The sequence below is a fragment of the Hyperolius riggenbachi genome, chromosome 3 (genome assembly GCF_040937935.1).
Source record: "Hyperolius riggenbachi isolate aHypRig1 chromosome 3, aHypRig1.pri, whole genome shotgun sequence".
In the NCBI taxonomy this organism is placed as follows: Eukaryota; Metazoa; Chordata; class Amphibia; order Anura; family Hyperoliidae; genus Hyperolius; species Hyperolius riggenbachi.
In genome coordinates, this window is record NC_090648.1 from 430,581,714 (window position 1) to 430,600,832 (window position 19,119).

Genomic DNA, 19,119 nt, shown 5'->3' on the forward strand with positions numbered 1-19,119 from the left:
AACGAGTTTTGTAAATAAGCTCACAGGCTATGGGACTAGCATTTTAAAGACTTTAAAAAAAATGTACATTGGGCTTTATTCTTTTTTTTTTGCAAATGGGGCTATGTAACTTGTGCCGGTGGTTCGAAGAACAAGCATGAATAAAATCTTGGAAACTGTCACACAGGTAATAGAAGCGAGAACAGTGTAAACAAGCAAAGAAAAATCATTTACATGTACACTATAAGCCGGATGCTGCCACTGTTTTCATTTCACACTGGAGCTGCTGTTTGGCATTCCAGCCTTTCCAGAAAATGATTCTAATGTTCCAGCAGAGTAACAAACTGAACGCCCTGTTATAGGTTTGTGATGCTGAATTTGGAACACAATGTCCTCAGATCTTGCCGAGAACAACCAGCGAGTTCCGCAGGTGACGCTGTGGATGGTCCCTCATTGAGAAGCTCTATATACCCCCCCCCCCCCCACGCTGTGTTCGTATCTTTCTGTCCTTGTTTAGCATTATTGAACGAAACACAAAGAGGTTTGTTATTTAGCATTATCATAAATGAAAAATAAAATGAATATTTGGACAATAATGTCCGGAAAAGTAGACGCTGCAAGGGAATGAAAGACAAAGCAATAATATGTAAGAAGCAGGTACTATAAGATGGGATTGTATGCAGCTAATGACGTCATCGTGCACGTATGCAAAGCACACCTGTCTGCGGGCGCCTGCGCACTGTCACAAGACCCAGGTGACCAGGAATGAGCTGCTGTGGCGGCAATTTCGGTTAGAAAGGAGGGGGGCGAGGAGAACGAGGGAGCGGTGGGCAGGAGGACTGCATCCTATACATGCCAGCTCAACCCTGTTTTTAATAACCGTTTCAGCTCTGGCATCCTTTAAGAACATAGAGCACTCGAAAAAAAAGGTCTAGGATTGCAGCACCACTATAATTAATAATCAATCTTTATATGTATTAAACGATCAATAACAAGAAATTATTAAAAAGCAGGGGCGTAGGAATAGGGGGTGCAGAGGTAGCCACCACCTCGGAGCCGTTGGGCCAGAGCGGCCCCGAGGAGCCCTCCCTCAACTGCAGTATTAGCTCTCTATTGTTCCTGTGCTCATAATAATCACTTCTATAGATGCTTTAAATAGTGGTAATCATTAACAAACACTTCCCCACCCCCTTCTTGCACCTCTGACAATGTAGTTGCCATTGGCAGGTTTTAGTGCGACGTATCAATGGTTATGTATAGAGTGCTTTGGGGGGCCCAATGTAAAACTTGCATCGGGACCCACAGTTAAAAAGACATTAAAAAAAATCTGTTCACCACCTGCCTGCATATTCACATAATGAGTAATGTAAAGGCATATTCAAGCAATATGGTGTACCTGATTAATCAATAATTGCTGGATTGTGGATTGTGGATAGAGTTGGGCCGAACCTCCGATTTTAGGTTCGCGAACCGGGTTCGCGAACTTTCGCGGAACGTTCGGTTCGCGTTAAAGTTCGCGAACCGCAATAGACTTCAATGGGGATGCGAACTTTGAAAAAAAAAAATAATTATGCTGGCCACAAAAGTGATGGAAAAGATGTTTCAAGGGGTCTAACACCTGGAGGGGGGCATGGCGGAGTGGGATACACGCCAAAAGTCCCCGGGAAAAATCTGGATTTGACGCAAAGCAGCGTTTTAAGGGCAGAAATCACATTGAATGGTAAATGACAGGCCTAAAGTGCTTTAAAACATCTTGCATGTGTATACATCAATCAGGTAGTGTAATTAAGGTACTGCTTCACACTGACACACCAAACTCACCGTGTAACGCACCGCAAACAGCTGTTTGTACTAGTGACGGCCGTGCTGGACTGGTGCGCACCATGGCGAGAGTGCAGGTTTTGGTGGCTTTACAGCCCATATGGTCGGCCTGGCTGATGTAGCTGAATGACAGAACAGTGACTGTCCAGCTGATCAAATTTGGTCTGACCACAATGAAGCAACGACCTTATTATCTTTTGTGTGCCCCCCGAGACACTCATCTAGGCGCCGGTCATTGCTTCATTGTGATACGCAAGCCCCTTCACCACGGCAAGGTAATGATCACGAAGGGGAATGGGCGCATGTACATGCCTTTTCTTTTGTTGTTGCAGCTGCCCTCAGTGCAGCCAGAAAAATTAGGCAGTCATGTACACGCACCATAAAAATTATTGCAGCGGCCTAAAAAATTCAGCAATCCGCCTGGAGTCCCGGACCCTGTTGGTGGTGGCGGAGAAGGTAGTGAAGCGGCCTGCAGGCAGACATGCTGTGTGGAGGGACTGGGAGCGACTTAGTCTTTTTGGGGCAGGCCAGGCAGCCAGTCACACGGCGTGCAGGCAGAGATGCTGTGTGTGCGGGGACTGACTTAGTCTTGGGGCGGGCAGCAGCCCTCCGGGATCCATGCCTCATTCATTTTGATAAAGGTGAGGTACTTAACACTTTTGTGACTTAGGCGACTTCTCTTCTCTGTGACAATGCCTCCAGCTGCGCTGAAGGTCCTTTCTGAGAGGACGCTTGCGGCAGGGCAGGAGAGAAGTTGGATGGCAAATTGGGACAGCTCTGGCCACAGGTCAAGCCTGCGCACCCAGTAGTTCAAGGGTTTCTCATCGCTGTTCACAGCAGTGTCTACATCCACACTTAAGGCCAGGTAGTCGGCTACCTGCCGGTCGAGGCGTTGGTGGAGGGTGGATCCGGTAGGGCTACGGCGAGGCGTTGGACTAAAGAACGTCCGCATGTCCGACATCACCATGAGATCGCTGGAGCGTCCTGTCTTTGACTGCGTGGACACGGGAGGAGGATTAGTGGCAGTGGTACCTTGCTGGCGTTGTGCTGTCACATCACCCTTAAAGGCATTGTAAAGCATAGTTGACAGCTGGTTCTGCATGTGCTGCATCCTTTCCACCTTCCGGTGAGTTGGTAACAGGTCCGCCACTTTGTGCCTGTACCGAGGGTCTAGTAGTGTGGCCACCCAGTACAGCTCATTCCCCTTGAGGTTTTTTATACGGGGGTCCCTCAACAGGCAGGACAGCATAAAAGACGACATCTGCACAAAGTCGGATCCAGTACCCTCCATCTCCTCTTGCTCTTCCTCAGTGACGTCAGGTAAGTCAACCTCCTCCCCCCAGCCGCGAACAATACCACGGGAAGGTTGAGCAGCACAAGCCCCCTGCGACGCCTGCTGCGGTTGTTCTCCTGCCGCTGTCCCCTCCTCCTCCTCCTCCTCCTCCCCCAAAGAAACACCTTGCTCATCATCCTCTGAGTCTGACTCGTCTTCTGCACACGACCTCTCTTCTTCCTCCTCCTCCCCCCTCTGTGCTGCCGCAGGTGTTGAGGAAACAGCTGGGTCTGATGAAAATTGGTCCCATGCCTGTTCCTGCCGTAACGGTTCCTGGTCACGCTCATTCGCAGCTTCATCCGCCACTCTACGCACAGCACGCTCCAAGAAGTACGCGTAGGGAATTAAGTCGCTGATGGTGCCCTCACTGCGGCTCACCAGGTTGGTCACCTCCTCAAACGGCCGCATGAGCCTGCATGCATTTTTCATCAGTGTCCAGTTATCGGGCAAGAACATCCCCATCTTCCCAGACTGTTTCGTTCTACTCCAGTTGTAGAGGTACTGGGTGACGGCTTTCTTCTGTTCTAGCAGGCGGGAGAACATGAGCAGGGTCGAGTTCCAGCGAGTGGGGCTATCGCAAATGAGGCGTCTCACCGGCATGTTGTTTTTACGCTGAATTTCTGCAAATCGTGCCATGGCTGTGTAAGAGCGCCTCAAATGCCCACAGAACTTCCTGGCCTGCTTCAGGACATCCGCTAAGCCAGGGTACTTTGCCACAAATCTTTGAACCACTAGATTCATGACATGTGCCATGCAGGGTATGTGTGTCAGCTTCCCCATATGCAAAGCGGCAAGCAGATTGCTGCCGTTGTCGCACACCACGTTGCCTATCTCCAGGTGGTGCGGGGTCAGCCACTCATCCACCTGTTTCTTAAGAGCAGCCAGGAGAGCTGCTCCAGTGTGACTCTCCGCTTTGAGACAAGCCATGTCTAAGATGGCGTGACACCGTCGTACCTGGCATGCAGCATAGGCCCTGCGGAGCTGGGGCTGTGTAGCTGGAGAGGAGAACTGCCACTCAGCCAAGGAGGAGGACAGCGAAGAGCATGTAGCAGGAGGAGAGGAGGTGGCAGGAGGCCTGCCTGCAAGCCGTGGAGGTGTCACAATTTGGTCCGCCGCTTTCTGCTTGCCATCGTTCACCACCAGGTTCACCCAATGGGCTGTGTAGGTAATGTAGCGGCCCTGCCCGTGCTTGGCAGACCAGCCATCCGTGGTCAGGTGTACCCTTGACCCAACGCTCTTCGCAAGAGATGACACCACTTGCCTCTCAACTTCACGGTGCAGTTGGGGTATGGCCTTTCTCGAAAAATAAGTGCGGCCTGGCATCTTCCACTGCGGTGTTCCGATGGCCACAAATTTACGGAAGGCCTCAGAGTCCACCAGCCGGTATGGTAACAGCTGGCGAGCTAACAGTTCCGCCACGCCAGCTGTCAGACGCCGGGCAAGGGGGTGACTGGCCAAAAGTGGCTTCTTCCGCTCAAACATTTCCTTCACGGACACCTGACTGCTGCTGTGGGCAGAGGAGCAGGAACCGCTCAAGGGCAGAGGTGGAGTGGAGGAGGGTGCCTGTGAAGGTGCAAGGGAGAAAGCGGCAGAAGCAGATGATGCACCTGAAGGAGGAAGAGGAGAAGGAGGGTGACTTTTCTTTTGTGTGCTGCTGCTGCTTTTGCTCAGGTGGCCATCCCATTGCTGTTTGTGCCTTTTCTCCAGGTGCCTTCGTAAGGCACTTGTCCCTACGTGAGTGTTGGCCTTTCCACGGCTCAATTTTTGTTGGCAGAGCGAACAGATGGCTTTGGTCCGATCTGAGGCACACACATTAAAAAATTTCCACACCGCTGAGCCACCCTGGGATGTGGGCACTATGGGGACCTCAGCAGCTGATGCTGAAGGGCAAGTTGGCTGGCTGTACATAGGTGGCGATACATGGTGCCGGACTCTGCCACCAGCTGTTTCTGACGAAGAGCTGCCCCAGCTTCTTTCAGCAACTTCTCTCCTCCTACTACTCTCTGACTCCCCCTCTGAACTGTCCCCCTCTTCATCTCCTCTATTGGGAACATACAGAGGATCCCTATTACCGTCATCATCGTAGTCATCCTGCCCAGCTTCGCTTGCCTCAGACAAATCCAAACTTGCACCATCAGTAGGTCCTTCATCCTCCTGACACGTTACATCCATAGTGTTGCCGCGTAACTCAGACATATTAGCTGGTGAAAATTCATCTGGCTGTAACAACAATGGCTGTGCATCAGTGATTTCAACACTAAATAATTCTTGCGAAGTGTCAAATGCAGCGGAAGTGGTGCTAGTAGTAGCGCTGGTGGCTGAGCAAGATGAGGTGTTCTGTGTCGCTAAATACTCAACCACGTCCTGACAATCTTGGGAGGTGATGGGACGTGCCTTCTTCCGAGCACTGTACTGTGGGCCAGGTCCACACGAAATTACATTTACACGACCTCGCGCAGACCTGCCGGGTGGCCTTCCTCTGCCTCTGCCATTACCTCTTCCTCTTCCTCTACCTGTTTTGTCCATATTGGGTATGCACGGAGTGGTATATCACACTGCGTGCACTCACGTAGGTAGGTGGGTTCACTTAACTGCACAGGTATGCGCACTGATGCGGTGGGTTCACTGAACAGAACAGGTATACAGTGGCGGGTTCACAGAACAGGTATGCAGTGGCAGGATCACTGAACACAATAGGTATGCAGTGGCGTGTTCACTAAACAGGTATACAGTGGCGGGTCCACTGAACAGAACAGGTATACAGTGGCGGGTTCACAGAACAGGTATACAGTGGCGGGTCCACTGAACAGAACAGGTATACAGTGGCGGGTCCACTGAACAGAACAGGTATACAGTGGCGGGTCCACTGAACAGAACAGGTATACAGTGGCGGGTCCACTGAACAGAACAGGTATACAGTGGCGGGTTCACAGAACAGGTATACAGTGGCGGGTCCACTGAACAGAACAGGTATACAGTGGCGGGTTCACAGAACAGGTATGCAGTGGCAGGATCACTGAACACAATAGGTATGCAGTGGCGTGTTCACTAAACAGGTATACAGTGGCGGGTCCACTGAACAGAACAGGTATACAGTGGCGGGTTCACAGAACAGGTATACAGTGGCGGGTCCACTGAACAGAACAGGTATACAGTGGCGGGTCCACTGAACAGAACAGGTATACAGTGGCGGGTCCACTGAACAGAACAGGTATACAGTGGCGGGTTCACAGAACAGGTATACAGTGGCGGATCCACTGAACAGAACAGGTATACAGTGGCGGGTTCACAGAACAGGTATGCAGTGGCAGGATCACTGAACACAATAGGTATGCAGTGGCGTGTTCACTAAACAGGTATACAGTGGCGGGTCCACTGAACAGAACAGGTATACAGTGGCGGGTTCACTGAACAGGTATACAGTGGCGGGTCCACTGAACAGAACAGGTATACAGTGGCGGGTTCACAGAACAGGTATACAGTGGCGGGACCACTGAACAGAACAGGTATACAGTGTCGGGTTCACAGAACAGGTATGCAGTGGCAGGATCACTGAACACAATAGGTATGCAGTGGCGTGTTCACTAAACAGGTATACAGTGGCGGGTCCACTGAACAGAACAGGTATACAGTGGCGGGTCCACTGAACAGAACAGGTATACAGTGGCGGGTCCACTGAACAGAACAGGTATACAGTGGCGGGTTCACAGAACAGGTATGCAGTGGCAGGATCACTGAACAGGTATGCAGTGGCAGGATCACTGAACAGGTATGGAGTGGCAGGATCACAGTACAGGTATGCAGTGGGCTGAGGGCTCACTGAACAGAACAGGTATGCAGTGGCAGGATCACTGAACAGGTATGGAGTGGCAGGATCACAGTACAGGTATGCAGTGGGCTGAGGGCTCACTGAACAGAACAGGTATGCAGTGGCAGGATCACTGAACAGGTATGCAGTGGCAGGATCACAGTACAGGTATGCAGTGGGCTGAGGGCTCACTGAACAGAACAGGTATGCAGCCAGGAAGAAGTTAAGCCTAACTAATCTTTCCCTATATGAGAGACTGCAGCAGCTCGCCCTACTCTCACTAATGCAGGCACACGAGTGGCCGTAATAGCCGCCGCTGCCTGCCTTATATAAGGGGGGGTGGGGCTCCAGGGGCTAGTGTAGCCTAATTGGCTACACTGGGCCTGCTGACTGTGTTGTAGAGGGTCAAAGTTGACCCTCAGTGCATTATGGGGCGAACCAAACTTCTTCCGCAAAAGGTTCGCGTGCGGTACCCGCACGCGAACCACCTACGTTCGCGCGAACCACGTTCGCCGGCGAACCGTTCGGCCCAACTCTAATTGTGGATTGCTGGATATGGATTGAAATGTTTCAGTAAAGTGATATGTGAGCATGAACAGATTTATGATTTTTTTTGTCACCACAAATTAGGGTTTGCGTGGGCAATATTGTTTTAAGTAATTACTTTGATTATATATTTTCTATTCCTTCCCCTATAGTTTTAAAGTAAACATTGCTACTATGTGTAATAATCTGTGGGCGATTTCCAGCCAGCGCACACCATGTGCGCTGAAGCAGAAGGAAATCGCCACAGTCACAGAAGCGAAGTACCCAGTATAGATTTGCAGAGGAAAATTCCAACCGGCAGGTGGAGCTGTGGAGTGCAGAGGAATAAACCCTCTGCACAGCCAAAGATGCCAGATTATAATTGCACGATTAAGCAAGATAGGACAACAGAGGAGAAATCCAACCAGCAGATGGAACTGTGGATAATTCAAACCAGCAGATGGAACTGTGGAGGCAGATCAGAGTAAGAAAGCTAATCGCAAGAAAAGCGATTGCTATCAGCAACACAAGACTGAGTACAGACAGAGCGTGAACTGAGTAAGAAAGACACAGCAAAAAAACACAATCTGAACGTCAAAGAGATAGGACAACAGAGGAGAATTCCAACCAGCAGATGGAACTGTGGAGTACAGAGGAACAAGTCCCTTTGTTCAATGCCAGATTGAAATTGCCCGACTGAGCAACTAAGCAACAAGTCAGAAGAAAGCAAAGACAAACAACATGAATGTCCACCAATCTAGTCACCACCCCGCGACGGTAGACATATCACATCAGAGGCAGATCAGAGTAAGAAAGCTAATCGCAAGAAAAGCGATTGCTATCAGCAACACAAGACTGAGTACAGACAGAGCGTGAACTGAGTAAGAAAGACACAGCAAAAAAACGCAATCTGAACGTCAAGGAAAACAACAAATGATCTAGCTAAACGCGGTCCCCGCACGGTATGCGCAACAGAGACAAGCGCGTTAACGGTACAGCCCCCGCACGATAAGCGCAACAGTGACAAAACGTACCCACCCTAAATAGCAAATGAACACAGAAATATGACGACTTTCAAATAATGCGAACACTTGCTAATCGGTTGCCTCACCCCAGACAACAGCAAGCTTTCGTGCTAGACAAGACAGACTGAAGGAGCATCCAATAGCAACCGCAGCTAAGGTTATACTCCAAGAGTCGGACAAGGAAGATCCACCGCCTCTACCGCTAGGGCAAATGCTATCTAGGAGCGAGACCAAACGATTCACCGTCAGCCACCGCAGGTGACAGCACAATTGCAAGGACAAGACAATACAGACAGGAGTAAACAGAACAAATAAAATAGAACCTGACTGTACTATAGGAAGTGCAGAACACGCTCCCCAATAATTAACTACACTTGAATATTCGCACAAGATACAAAAGAGGCTGAAGCTCCAAGGTAAGTTTCGCTAATCAGAAAACTATGTCGAGGGAGGAATTCTGGGAGGAAATGACATTTATACTAGAAACCTTCAAAGGAAGCAGATAAGCAATTTGCATAACAAGTGGATGCAAATCAGTCAGCCTTGCAAACTGACAGAAAGGCCTCTTTTCCTTAGACTGAACCATGCAAGCTGCACAGGAAACAACACAGTCCAAGGAATCAAGGCCAGCAGAGAGGATTCTGACACTATGGATAAAACACACATTTTATTTGACCTGGCTATCACAACACTTAAATTATGTTCTTAGGGCCAATGTATGGCGCCAACATATTATACTGTTTTTGTTTTCTCATTGTACCCCATCAAAAATTACAAGCCCTTATTTTCAAAAATAACAGTAATATACCCTGATCACATACATATTAAAAAAGCTGAGTTCCTAAGGTAACTATTTATTATTATTATTATTAATTGTATTTATAAAGCGCCAACATATTACGCAGCGCTTCAACATATTTACGCATTCTTTAAAAATAAAATGGTCACGTTTTGTGTTTCTGTTTGATAACTATTGGGGGTTATATTTTTTAAGGTATTTTATTTCACTTTTGGGCCACAAGATGGTGCTTCAAACACTATCCTGGGTTACAGGGAAGTGTTAAATGTTTTATTTTATTTTTTACTTTACTTTTACTTTCATTATTATGATTATTCCTGATTGGAGTCATGTTCATTTATAAACAGGGACTTTCATTGGCTCAGGGAACAAATGTTTATGTCCACCAGGGATGAGCAGAAACTACTACAGTGCGAATTTATGCATCGTAGTTCGTAGGTGAAGTTTCAAAAATACGCTTACGAAAGAGGAATTAATGCGTAAAATTTTCTGCATGCGGGCATAAGCATCCGCATACACTACGCTTCGCACTACCCATAATTGCGTATTTTAACGCGTAGTCTACGAAATGCATACGAACCAAATATTTGATTTCGAAGCTGTAGTTTGGCAAAGCGTAATTGCGTAAAACTACGCGTAGTTCCAGCGTAGCGAAGTTGGCTGATTATGACCATCCCTGCTGTCCACCAGTCTCCGAACTGTAAGTCTCGCACATGTACCGGTACATACTAATTGTGCTTCTGAGATTCAAACGAGGCGCATATAAACATCTAGTTTGAGCTAAAGCGGTATGAAACCAAGCATTTCTTCTTTGCTCTAAAAGATTATTTACAGCATATAATATACTAACACAATTTTTTTTTTAGTAGAACAACATTCAAAGGGTTAAATCACATGACTTACTTTTTCTCCTGCAGGGAGATCCAACATCCAAACTGGTGATAACCTTATCTTTGTTTAGCTAATTGTAGCAAGTGAAGAATGTAAACACTTCTCTGACTGTGCAGAAACTTCTTCTAATGTGTCCAAAACTGATATACTGCTCAGGAATCATTACTGGGTACATTATAATATAATTACACCAGTTATGAATAAAATGAAATGACAGCTTTCAGAGTAATTAAACTGAACTTTGGGAACTTATAATTTCTAATACTACTTGTGCAAATATGATAAATGATAAATATGATAAAAGTAGGAAAACAAATTTTTACTGAATTTTATGTCATAGTTTTATACCGCTTTTATTAGGTTAAATGAGCTGGATTTAACCACCTCTGTGGATCTTTGGAGATTTGCTTGCCAGGAGAAGTTCTTGCTTATAACTAGGAAATAAAAACAAAAAGGGTAGGTGCCTCACTGGCTGCACTGTTGTGAGTTTGCTGAAATGGAGATCCTGCAAGCTGTACATCACAGACGGGCCATGTATTTAGGCTAGGTTCACACACAATGGGAAAATGTACTGTTTTCCAGAATGGACCACAATGAACGTTAAACGGGTCCTATGTTAAGTTTAGATCTATTCAGACGTGATCTGACATGTCAGTTGTGCCCACTGTGGTAACGGAACACAAAGTCCCGTCTTGTGATACTACAGACACTGAATGGAAGTGGAATATGGCACCCATAGCATTCTATCTATGAGATGTCTGTTACAATGAACACCAATGGAATGATGAGAACAATGGGACGGTCATAACAGATGGTGCATTGGATCTGATGTGACTTTCCACAGCATGGCCGCAGTCTACTGTGACCACAGTCAAAGTTCCCGCCAGTTGGTGCTGTCACACGGGGTGAGAGCAAGACAGCAAGGCATAGTGGGGAGCACAGAATTGTCAGAAAGAATTTCAAAAGCAGGAGTTTTCACATGACAGGTGTTCTTTATGCCTCAGCCGTACACTGATGTTGCAACATATGTGGACAGATGTGAGGAGAGCATGTGCAGGCCTTGCTATTTTGGACAAAGCATGCCATATTTACCCTCTGACAGATGAATTTAGGAAGCATTTTTTAAGTAAACAAAGACATCTATTAAATACTTTTATGGCAGCGTCAGATTCCAGCGTTATCTACTTCTGAGAAATTCCTGGCATTCCATTTACCTGTAAAGCTGTAATCTCTGATAAGACAGTCCAGGAAATATATTCATAGGAGTGGAGGCTGAGCCAAAGCAAAGGAACGGTGTGTGTTAACACTGAGTCACTCCAAAGTTTTGTAACTGTCCACATGGTGGAGAACCTGTGAAGTAAAACAAAGAGAGATGAACATGAAGACGCTGTTAGAGTAGAGTAGGAGTCAAGTCAAGGTTTTGCCTGCTGTCTGTGTCTAGGGTTGCCAGGTGTCCGGTTTTACACCGGACAGTCCGGTTTTTTTGCGCTGTGTCCAGTGTAAAAAAACATGCTAAACCGGACAATTAAGTTGTCCGGTTTTAGAGCCCCCCCGCAGCGCAGGAGGAGAACAGCGCAGCAGAGAGAGAGCTGGGAGCAGCGGTGGAGAAGGGGGGCAATCTCCCCCCCCCCCTTCCCTCACCTTAGGGTGCTTTCTCTCCCCCGCTGTCTCCTCCAATATGATGTGCAGGGCTGGCGAGTGGCTGCAGGCGGAACTTACCTCTGTGTCGCTCCAGCGCCGGAAGTTCGGGTCCCGCAGCCGCTGAGTTTCGACTCAAAAAAGATCCGGATCAAAGATCCGAATCATTCATGAGCCGGACAACACTATTCAGACTGATAGTGTTGTCCGGCTGGACAACACTATCAGTCTGAATAGTGTTGTCCGGCTCATGAATGATTCGGATCTTTGATCCGGATCTTTTTTGAGTCGAAACTCAGCGGCTGCGGGACCCGAACTTCCGGCGCCTGCGACACAGAGGTAAGTTCCGCCCGCAGCCACCCGCCAGCCTGCACATCAATATTGGAGGAGACAGCGGGGGAGAGAGACAGCACCCTAAGGTGAGGGAAGAAAGGGGGGGGGGGAGATTGCCCCCCTTCCCCCCGCCCCTGGCTACCTATTCTGGGCACATATAGCCCCTGGCTACCTATTCCGGGCACATATACCCCCTGGCTACCTATTCTGGGCACATATAGCCCCTGGCTACCTATTCTGGGCACATATAGCCCCTGGCTACCTATTCTGGGCACATATAGCCCCTGGCTACCTATTCCGGGCACATATAGCCCCTGGCTACCTATTCCGGGCACATATACCCCCTGGCTACCTATTCCGGGCACATATACCCCCTGGCTACCTATTCCGGGCACATATACCCCCTGGCTACCTATTCCGGGCACATATAGCCCCTGGCTACCTATTCCGGGCACATATAGCCCCTGGCTACCTATTTCGGGCACATATAGCCCCTGGCTACCTATTCCGGGCACATATAGCCCCTGGCTACCTATTCTGGGCACATATAGCCCCTGGCTACCTATTCTGGGCACATATAGCCCCTGGCTACCTATTCTGGGCACATATACCCCCTGGCTACCTATTCTGGGCACATATACCCCCTGGCTACATATACTGGGACATATATACCCCTGCCTACGTATACTGGGACATTTACACCCCTGCCTACATATACTGGGACATATATACCCCCTGGCTACATATACTGGGCACATATATCCCTGGCTACATATACTGGGAACACTGGCTGTTTGTCATTATGTGCATTTAGTGGTGAAAAGCTGTCTCTTTTGTGCATTTACTGGTGAAAAGCTGTCTCTTTTGTGCATTTACTGGTGAAAAGCTGTCTCTTATTATGTGCATTTACTGGTGAAAAGCTGTGTCTTATTATGTGCATTTACTGGTGAAAAGCTGTCTCTTGTGCATTTACTGGGGAAAAGCTGTCTCTTATTATGTGCATTTACTGGTGAAAAGCTGTCTCTTATGTGCAGTTACTGGTGAAAAACTGTCTCTTATGTGCACTGGACCAGTACTACTGGTGAGGACAGTTAGTGACATGGCTATGTACTCTGTAATGTGCTGCAGAAGATGTCAGTGCGATATAAATACTATAACATTTTTTTTTAAAAAGCCCATTGCTTAGCCCCACTCTACATAAAAGTGTGCTTCTGACTCCGCCCCTAACTCCACCCCTAACTCCACCCCCTGTCCGGTTTTCTCCATCAGCCGACCTGGCAACCCTATCTGTGTCAGCACTATTGGGGAGATGTTCCCTCACTTTCTGTCCCTGAGATATTCATGGTTTCATTAACCAAGATCAACCAAACACAACAATAATAATCTACCTGTCTCTTCCCACACTATATATATATATATATATATATATATATATATATATATATATATATATATATATATATATAAAATATATATTTGTGCATAAAGAACCTGTAAGGGCCCATTTCCACTTGCGAATAGGAGCCAATGTGGCTACGCATCACTACCACTCCCATTCGCGTCACTTCTGCATGTTCTGATGCGGAAGTGAATTGGAAGAGACAGGACGCGGATGCTTGCAGCAAGCTGCAGATTCGCGGATTGCTCCAGCTCAGCAAAACCAGCACGCAATGCAAACTGTTCCGTTGCCGTGCATTGGTTACATACAGTACAGCCTCGGTGTGATGCGTCTATGTAGCCGCATCGCACCGCGTCTAATGGAAACGGGCCCTAATGGAGGAAGGAACACCTGATTCTCCTGCACATCACTCACGATACAATAAAATGATCCGATTTTACAGCAATTCTATAAATATGATCGCATCTCCCGAAAAAAATCCAAAGCTTTTTTTTCCTTCAGCTGGAAATCCGATCGGATTCCACGTTTTTTCCGATTTTTATCGATCCGGAATGCTGGAAATTTTTCTTCAATTTCTCTAAAGATTGTATGGTGTGTGTTAGATTGTCATTTTATTACTATACACACCCTAGCAATTTCCAGAGTTTGCAATCATTTTTATCATAATTGGGGAAAAATTGAAGATTTGTGTGTGGTACATTGGTCAGATATTTAAAAGTTACAATCAGTCAGAAAAATTGATTGCAATTATTGAATTGAACAGATATTTAAAAATTGTATGGTGTGTGGCCACCTTTACACATACCCACAGTTATGCTGGGAATACACCATACAATTTTCTGTTAGATTTTTTGTTAGATTCTCTGTTAGGGCTGGTTCAGACGGACGCTTGCGGAGCGTTTACCACAAGCGTTTGGAACGTCGCGGTAAACGCTCCCATTCAAGTCAATGAGAGCGTTTACACCGAGCTTTTGCGCTCGTTTACACGAACGCGGCATTCGGGTCCCGATTTTTGCTAGCGTTCGAGCTGCCCCTGGAAGCGACATGTAGCTTCCAGGGGGCGGCCAACCGCGACGGCTAATGTTCCCCTAGGGGTAGAAAAACGCGAACGCATCGGAACGCGACGCAAAGGCTATTGAAAGCCTGATCGCGCAGCCGCCGCAACGCCCCCAAACGCGACGCCACGCAGACGTCCGTCTGAACCAGCCCTTATGCTGGAATTACACCATGCAATTTTCTGTTACATTTCCTGTTATGCTGGGCATACATGGCCTCGATTATGCGCCGCATCGAGCCGCTGGCTCGATCCCGGCGCATCCCCGCTCATCCCCACCGGTGCCTCTATCGATCCCCGCTCGTCCCCGCGGGTGCTCCTTATCTTCCGCTCGATTCCCCGCTATTGTCCGCCCGCGGGGATCGAGCGGGGAATCTATCCGGCGATTCATCGGACCTGTCGGATATTATCAATCGAGCCATGAGCGGCTCGATTGATAAGGAGAAAACGCTCCGTGTATGCCCAGATTCTCCAAGTTCAACATGTTGGAAATGTATCTATCTTACCATCTATCTGCCGAGCAATTAGGCATTGTTCTAACTCAGCAGGAGATGACCAGAAGACAATGCACCAGAGATAATGATCATTCTCTACAGAAAATAATCTAATTATGCATTCTAACAGAAAATCTAACAGAAAAATCTAACAGAAAATTGTATGGTGTAATCCCAGCAGTATGGTGTATTCCCAGCATTAGATTGCCTAATGCTGGCTACACACGGTGCGTTCCTGCATCGAATGCGGCGCTCGATTCCCGTCAATTTGTTTATTTCCAAGCATTTCCAAGCGCATTTTGATGATTTTTAGGTCGATTGCCATGTAAAGTATGGTAAATCGACCTAACAATCCATCCTTTTCTCAAACGGATCATCAGGGGGCTCTGAATGGCTGATGTTGTGATGAAACCCCTCCCACAGTGTGATGTCAGGACCATGGTCTTAAACTTTTCCTGTTTGTAAACCTTGTTGCATTGTGGGAAATAACAGCTGTTTACAGCTGTTTTCAACTGCCAAAAATGCAGCATCTCCTTCCACTGACATCACCTGCCAGCAGTAAAAAGGTCACCACATGATAAATGTCACAATGTAAATCAGGGAGAGGAAAGATTTTACAATGGGCAAAAACTGACTAAATCATCTATACATAATGATTGTAAAAATTAAGCACTTATGTTATTTTCACTGGAGTTCCTCTTTAAGTATAGGAAAGTGGAAAATCTCTCTAAAAATATGCTGGAACAGAGCTATTTTCCAAGCTTTTTTTTTTTTTTACAAAAGCTGTCCACTTCCCGCTCTTCTGTACAAAAAAAAAAATTGCACCAAAATGCTCCAAAAATCGCTAGGCTAAACTAGAAAAAAATCGCAAAGCACATGCCCAGAACTGCTTAGAAAACTCAGTGATTACCCTAGAGCTTTTAGGTGTGCACCAGAACTAATGCTGGAAATACATGGGTAATTGGCCGCCGGATCGATCCCCCCCCCCCGCGTCCCCGCTCGTGAGCGCAGATCGGTTACCGCTCGTCCCCGCCGGCGCTCCTTATCAGCTGCTCAATTCCCTGCCATTGTCCGCCGGCGGGGATCGGGCGGGGGGTCGAGCAGCGTGATCGGACCAGCTGAATATTATCAGCTGGCCGGATCAGCTGCTCGATACACGGTACAGAAACGCACCGTGTATCCCCAGCATAACATGTAGTGATACATTTTCACAGTGAGAGTGCTATCTTATCACTCCAGTCCTTAAAGAGGAGCTGAAACCAGGAATTGAACTTTATCGTAATCAGTAGTTAATATCCCTTTTCCCATGAAAATCTTTACTTTTCCTCGAATAGATGGGGGGGGGGGGGGGATATGCTGTATGGCTGATATTGTGGTGAAACCCTTCCCACAGTGTGATGTCAGAAAAATTTACTGTATATCTATATCAAAACAAGGTTTTAGCCTATTGCATGGTTAGGGGTTGTGGTTATAGATAATGGCAGTTAGCGTTAGCGATGTCTGTTTTTTTTTTTCACGTCTGCCAGTAGTACATATAATTACGTGTAGGTTGATTGTGGATGTTTGACTGTGTCTCTGTGTGTGTGGCTGTATCAGTGTGTGGCTCTGTATACATATGCTTGATGTTTCTCTCCCTCCAAGTGTGCCAGCTGTGTATAGTTCTCTATACAGAGTCCCCCTTCTAAAAAAAAAAACTAAAAAATTCTTAACTTTACATTGCAGTCTCTAGTAACACTCCAACTTAATGACAGCTCAGGCCAGGTGATAATTCCTCACTCACTTTAGTTGTTATCACCTGCATTCCTCTCTGGGAATTAACATCCGGGGCCATTTGCAATTCACTTTTTCACCACAGTTTTCTCCTAGGAGATAATTTTTAAACTTCAATTTAAATTAATTTTTTTAGCACTTTGCAATGGAAAAAGTGCCAAAATGTGAGTAAAAAAGTACTGTAAAAATTTACTAAAAAGTATTTGTTTGCTTGCTGGTGGTGTAAAAGGCATTTTATTTTCACGTTGTGAAAATATCACCTAGGAGAAAACTCAGGTGAAAAGGTGAATTGCATATGGCCCCCTGTCTTTAAGTTTAGGATTTAGACGTTAATTTAGGGATTCAATCATTAACTTTAGGACTCAATCCTTAAATTAAAGACAAAATCCTTAACTTTAGGACTGCATGAGGTAAATGACTTATTACTATGGTGGCAACCATAGAAACAGCTCAGAAATGTTATTAAAGTGAACTAGAGACGAAGCACCCTCATGTATTTTACCATATAGATCAGTGGGAACATTAGAGAAAACATCTACCCTGCTGTCTGTTTCATTCTTCACTGCTCAGCCTGCTTCTAATCAGCCCTGATAAAATCCCTGACTGAGCATTCAGTCTGGCTTTGCTCAGGAATCATTATAGCTGAGTCATTATAGCAGAACCACAATGGGGCAGGCATGGGCTTGAAAAGACATTAGAAAAGACAGTCTCAGCTATGATTCCTGAGCAAAGCCAGACTGAATGCTCAGTCGGGGATTTTATCAGGGCTGATTAGAAGCAGGCTGAGCAGTGAAGAATGAAATATAAAGCAGGGTAGGCATTTTCTCTAATGTTCCCACTGATATATATGCAGAAAATAGCTCTGACCTTTTCTATAACAGATATAGAAAAGGTAGAGGCCCTTTTCTGCAAAGTGACAGGCTACATGCTGGAACCTGACTGATATGGGGCACTGGTGAATCTTATTATACAGACAATGTGTCGTGGCATTCATGTTGGCAATGACAAGCCATGATGTCCGACAGGTTAGAAATTAAACTTCCTGGAGCTTTTTGTTCTCTTAATATAGCTTTAAATTTCCTAAACTTTGGCAGATAGGAAATGCATGTTATGTTACATACTTTCAATGAAAATTGAATTGCAAATTAGAGGCATCTGAGTCGGTGGAATCATAAAATGGGTTGTCAGAGTTGGAGTTTTTGTACCGACTCTACAGCCTGCTGGAAATAACTGACTGAGGTCCAGTCCAGTCCTGTCTATTTTGTATCAGTTTTGTATGTTTTTCTATGGCTGTGTTCACACATAAAAGGTGTACATTTTCAATCCAGTCAAATAAAACTGATCAAAAATGGATGCAAAACTGACAGGACAGATCAGTACTGGACTGGACCAGAAATGTGCAGATATATGTGTGAACCAGGCCTGAATCAACAAAATATAACTGTGGTACAATGAAAAAAAAAAAAACATTAATTGCTCTCAAGTGAGTTTCTTTTCAACTGGGAATTTTCACACGGTACTTTTTCTTAATTGAATCATACAAATTTGTTTTCACATACATTAGACCAGGGTCCTCAAACTCTCTAAACAAAGGGCTGGTTCACCTTTCTTGAGGCTGTTGGGGGGCAGACTATGCATGAAATAACAAAATTAAGTACAACTTTTGCTGGTTGCACTTAGGTACACTACGCCTATTATATTTATTCAAATAAAACATGTCCCACATAAAAAACATGTGCCATATAAAATATGCAGTCACCGTGTCCCATACAGGGCACAGCAGTGCACAGAGAACATATGCAGCTTGCATAGCGTGCCCTGTTGGAAACAGGGAGTAAGGCCAAATAGGTATAGCTTAAAAGAGATTCAATACATCAAAAAATAACACTATATTTAGGCAAATTCCAATGATAATAGAATACTGAGGATTGGCTTGTATCGATAACATGTAGATATTATACATCACTATAAGCCCCCCTACCCCACCCCCCACCCCCCAAGGATGCCTAACCCTAACCACGCACCTGGTGGTGCCTAAACCTAACCATCCCCCTGGTGGTGCCTAACCCTAACCACCCCCTGGTGGTGCCTAACCCTAACCATCCCCCTGGTGGTGCCTAACCCTAACCACCTGCTGGTGGTGCCTAACCCTAACCATCCCCCTGGTGGTGCCTAACCCTAACCATCCCCCTGGTGGTGCCTAACCCTAACCACCCCCTGGTGGTGCCTAACCCTAACCACCCCCCTGGT

At 46.4% G+C, this 19,119-nt stretch overlaps 1 long non-coding RNA gene across 3 annotated transcripts in view; it reads right to left on the bottom strand.

The window, feature by feature from the left end:
• Positions 1-19,119, bottom strand: part of LOC137564165 (uncharacterized) — a 707,039-nt gene that overhangs the window by 154,728 nt on the left and 533,192 nt on the right. For all 3 annotated transcript variants that reach the window (XR_011030540.1, XR_011030539.1, XR_011030541.1), the window contains one exon: positions 11,396-11,531. This is a non-coding gene — a long non-coding RNA (uncharacterized lncRNA). The remainder of the gene's footprint in view (positions 1-11,395; positions 11,532-19,119) is intronic.